Here is a 6,127-nt window from a genome sequence, read left to right on the forward strand (position 1 = left end):
TTGAATCACAAACAAAGGTAACATCATGCTGTCTTAAAGCATGAATCTTGATTGCATGTGTTATTCCGCTTGAAAAATTTTGTTTTTCCCTCTCACATGCTTCGACCTTCAAGGTTATTTTTCTTTCAATGTACCACTAATATACATAATAAATGCATGATCATGTTATTCTACATTACTTACATACACTTCCTACCATCAACGGGCATAGTGGAACACACAAGGGGATCAAGCCCCAGTACCAAGAGGTTACCTTAATAAGACTCTCCACTTAGCTCCAAAGCAGTATATTCTCCGAGCTCGTTACTCAACAGAAATACCTACACAGAGGACATTCCCAATTACTTAAAACTAATACGAACACATGCAAGTTACCAATTATACAAGCATTGTTCCAATCACTTACCTCAATCCCACTTGGTCCATGACCAAGGGCAATCCACCGACTCATGGTTCGGGGTTCAAATCAACGTACGACAACCTACAACAACCATGTATGAACCATAAATACACGGCAATTCTATCAAAATACGAAAAACGTCAAAAATCTCCCCTACACCATGTAGGTTCGGCCCTAGTAGGCTTATTTTACAATTTATTTTTCTAAATTTTCTTTCTCATTTTATTAGGCATCCTTAGGTTACCAAGAGGCCATATCAAGTGCCACTTTTCATTTTACGTCTTTTAAACGTCGTTTTGCCTCGCTCTAGGCCTAATGAACCACTCAACACCCTCCACTATTTTTCCATTGGTTCTCCAACCTTCCAACCACCACACAACCCATCTAATTACCATTTAATTACACAACACATCATCCGAATAATTTTTCAACATATCCCTCACTTTTCCTTAAATGGCCGAATTGCACCAAGGCAATTCCCAAGAGGTTTTCAATCCAATTTCATTATTCCACATCTCATACAATCCTATTATAACATCATACAACTACACAACAACTCCCAACACACTTCTAACAACAATCCAAAAACACAAAGTCATGACAACCTCAAAATTTTCTAAGTTAAAAATTCACATTTTTCATCAATAATTTTTATTGCATTTATGGCTACTACATATCATTCTAAGACACATTCATGTACAAACATTTTTTTTTTTTTTTTTTGATAACATGTACAAACATTTTTCATTTGAGCTCTCTAAGCACATCAATCAACAAAAGCCCCTTTAGGGTTCATGAAAATAAATCATCAAATTAATCCATGAGAGGTGTTGAAACTTACCCACAATTACGTCACAAGGCTCCTCCTAGAACTGCACAAGCAATGTCTTAAGAAATTAAACCCAAAATCACAAAACTCCAAGAAAATTCGTGGCTGTATATGCCATTTTTCTCACAATAGAGAGGGTTTCAAGGGAAACTAATCGGTGGAACGGGTTCGGGTGATGATTTCCATCGAATTTCAAGACAAGAATCGTCCGATTCGGTTAAGAATCGATGAAGTTAGCAAGGAAAGAAATTTGAAATTCAAATGGTCATGGAGGGGGAAGGGAGCACGAAATTTGGAGAGAGAAAAGAGGTTTTAGATGATGATAAATAGTGTTGGTCCATGTGGCTAAGTTCACTTAAGTGAGGTGGGCCCCAACGCCACCTCACGCGATTTCAAACTAATTTGAATTTTCCTCCGATTCCACTAAACGTCCATGAATTCACAACCTATTTAGAAACTCTAATTTTTAACATTAACCATTGTCCTTTAATCACCCTTGATCAGATGAATCCTGAGTTTTCCGGTCGTTCGGAGAAAATGTTGTTTTAAGCTGCTGCGCGCGCCGTTGGCACGTTTCCCCAAACTTACTTATTTCCATCAAATTTTATCAGAAATCATATTCCCTAGTTATATAAACCATTTATAACTCATATTTAAAACCTATCAATTGGCACGTTTTACGGTGCAATCGTACCGCGATATTTTTACCCGGTAAAAAACACTATTCATTGATTTTTCTGAAACTTGTCTATCCTCTCAATTTTTCGTTCTGAATCCATTTCCAGTGTTCTTTTTATCATCTGAGACCTTCTACTAAATTTCCTTCCTAGGGTTGTGTGCGTGGCTAATTTACCGTTTTTCCCTTCTTTGTATTTTGGCCTTATATTCAGGATTTTCACTAATCCTTCTCTTTAATTCTCATTTAGTATTTGAATATTTAAACTTAGGAATGCGAGGTGTTATATTCACCTCACCTTTTAGAATTTTGTCCGCAAAATTAACTCATACTTGTCCGCTAACTCAGGATACAGCCGGAGAATCTCATCTACCATTTTTCTTTTATCACAGGCATAACCTCCTTTTTGTGGTACTCATCGTTCCTTGACCCTTCACAAATACTTGTCTTTTATGGTGCTATGACCTTTTAATTCACAATACTTTAAACTTTCCATGGTTCACGGTTGCACTCTCACTAATTTATAGGTAATAATTTAGTTATGTTACAAATTCTTCTACCTAACCTCACTTCCTTTTTATCTTTATCTTTTTATCTGACCCAAGATCTTGCACAACAACATCAGACGATTCCAAAGTATATTTATCTGTCATTTCCTGAATATTTTAACTCACTTTCTTTAGTACTTCAGTCCTTTCACTGCCACTACTGTTTCAACAATACCCCAATATACCAGTCCTTTCCATTAATATTACTAATCTTACCATTTCGTTGCTTCCTTAGCTTTCACACAAGCACCTACCTTCTAGTTTCAATGGCACTTTACAGTACCCATTAATTCCAACTCACATTAAATTCCATATTTATACACTTTACTTTACTTTGTCACGTGTCTTCACCTCTTCTTAGATAATCACAACTATATTTTTCTCTTTATGATACGAAACTAACAACCCTCATAATAGTTTATATTTTCGATTAGCCATTTAAGGTCCTTCAACCACAAACCCACTCATGAAATTTTCCACCTATAACGTCATATCAATAATTTTCACCCACTGTTCGTTTATCTATCAAATCAGTCATCTCCAAGTCTAACACAAAATCCACCAATGACTTCCGCATCAAAGGTCTTATGCCTAAGATTTTCACCAACTAACCATTTTTACTCATCATTCTGTAACAATATTATAGATTCAACATATTTTTCATTCATTTATACCTCTATTTCCTCATTATCGACATTTTTATCATGGATGTCCCACTTAAAATACTATATCATAATCCTCACATATAAGTCTCCTCATATTGGTAATCTCCAACATAATCGTTCTATCACCTGGAACTACTTTCATCCTTAAACAATTTTCTAAAATTTTATCAATACCATGTATCTCCAAAGGATATATCTCTCTCACTTAGCATGTATCGCATACCGTGCTCCATGTCACTCCATCGAGTTATCAACCTTTATTTAATCATCATAATTTAAGTTACTGATCCTTATTAAATATTTTCACCTAATTCCATCTTAACTGCACATTTATTCCTCATTAGTCCCTTCTAATACAACATTCACTCAATCCATCAATATTAACAGTTGCTATTCTTTACCAAAGGGCAATAATCCCCAATAAACTTCACACTTTCCTTGGAACCCAAAATTCATGTCACCACACTCGGTGTACACATACACACATCCCCTAGTGCTCGAAACTCATACCTCAAAATACCTTCCCATGACGTTTCATATATTATATTCCATTCGATATATTACTGTTCACTTAAAGTTACCCGATATCCCATCTTGCGTTCTTTACATGACACAATCCTCCCAATACAGTGGGTAAACACATCCTCAGGTTAAACCCCTCGAGCTCTTGCTGTCCTAAGGGCCCCAGATGTAAATGACCCACCGATCAGAGAATCTATCCTTATGATTCATGCAGTAATGGTAACCTACCACCAGCTGTCCCTGTTCTAGGAGCATCCCCAACGTTTCTTATTTGTGCATTTATATAAAACATCTCAACTATACTAGCGGTCACATCAATGTGGGATACTTCCTCGTCTCATATTACTCATACAAGATAATAATAGTCTCCGGGAACATAATTCGCACGGAGATGGCCATACACTCCGGGCACATAAGCCGCATAGAGATATACATGCTATCGAGTTGTATTACATGCACCCAGTGCACAGAGGAACTTATATTTCTACCACATATCTGTATATAACAGCAAACGTGTACCCAGTACACTCCAGATCACACACGGACCCAGTCCATTTGGCGTCTGTATCACATCCGTATATAACAGCAAAATATCTTAGATATATTCACATGGGGCTACCCCCAATAATAATATTAGTAGTGGTATAATATACCCTATTACATATAAGTCAATTCATTATACTCTCTCGTTTAATTCTTCCCACTGATAGTTTACTTTCATTTTGGTTAACCCTCAGACCTGGTTTATAACATAGTCACTATTATAATAATTCATATTCTCTTCGTAATTTCGTACACATTTCCTAACTCTTAATAGTTTCTTCTGTCATGTTACCGTTCAAATCCATAGTCCATTATTTCTTCCTTGATTATTCTTTTCACGGGTTGTTTACTCTTTTATTTTGACCCGTCATCTGACATGGTACATGTCAAAATCTCTATTTCATGAATTCAGAATCTTTCTCGAAGTTCTGTACACATCCCACATCGCTTAATATACTGTATCATATTTCTCATCACACAGGGATTTTCTAAACACTCTCGTTCTAACTCATAGAACTAGTTACACTTTAGTCCTTGTACTAATAATTGTACGTCAGTCCTTGCACTGACAATTACACGTCCGCTCATTAGCTAATCTTATCACTTTCATTTTGACATTACGCATTCGCTCTTTCGCTAACCACATAATTTCACACTCTATGCACCTTAGTTCATACCCTAATCGCATGATTTCACATTAAGTTGTACATTAGCTCATTCACTAATCATACTCTCTCACTTGGTGATTGTACCTCAATAACTCATAAAATCATGTCACCATTCTAATCCATTGTCTGCTACGGCTCACATAAATCCATACTCAATATTGTAGAGCAACCCATCAATTTTCCTGCTCACTTCCACCCTTGGTGGTTGTAGAATACTCCTTACATTGGAAATACCTCCACTCCGTCAGTTAATCCATATCAAATACCAAATGATTTCACAAGCACACTACTATTAGTAGTAGATATATACAGATCACTAGATCATAATTTCTTTACAATTTTCATTACCATCTTACATATGATTATACGATTCAACCATCCTATCCATTTTATCATTGCCAAGTCTTTCAATTTGAATCGACGTTCATTAACTACAATAGTGCCTTTACTGTACATTTACCTTATGCCATCTATGGCGATTCTCTCAACTTCTCTCCTATATACATAATACATAGTCAGTTCATCTCCCTATAATTAATCATTACTATATCCGTATGGATTTCAATTCCCTCTTTCAAAATCTCTCAAATTAACACTTCACTATCATAATAATTTCAAGTTTTCAATGCCTTAGGATTAGACACCAAATATTCCATTTGTTTCTCTACATTAACCATCCAAATTCATTCAAGTGTACACCACCTATCAGGGACTTATAACTTATAATCAAACATAACCTATTCTAACTCGTACCTAAGCATACCTGTTCATATTCTCCAATAATTTGTCAGGTTCTAAGTCACTCACCTTAATGAAGTTAATTCACCAGGTCCACCTGTACATCATTGTTTTACTACACTACACATATACTTAGAATTTTTACCAATCCCATCTTCATACTATAAACCCATCTCAATTTTTATATTTATTATCCACAGTACTACAAAATTCGCCTATGCTAATACCGTACATACCATAGGTTTGTTTACAATTTTTACTTATAATACAACTTTATAAATTTCATCAAAAGGTCAGACAAAACATTTAAGTCTGTTTCCCTTCAGTTCTATATTATTCATATTTTACTTAACGCCATCTCTTGTCCATGGAGCAGTCAACATTGCAGCCACATCAGGCTAAAGACATACATTCGGTGCTCCAGGGTTGCCACTCAGGCTTTTTACGATGACCACACATGTAACACAAAAGAATGGGTTGATCAGACCCACACTAAGGAATCACATATGCAGTAATCGATAAGAATCTACATACAACT

This window comes from Gastrolobium bilobum, unplaced genomic scaffold, assembly GCF_033153095.1.
Source record: "Gastrolobium bilobum isolate Gb01-03AN ecotype WA unplaced genomic scaffold, APGP_CSIRO_Gbil_v1 utg190792, whole genome shotgun sequence".
NCBI lineage: Eukaryota > Viridiplantae > Streptophyta > Magnoliopsida > Fabales > Fabaceae > Gastrolobium > Gastrolobium bilobum.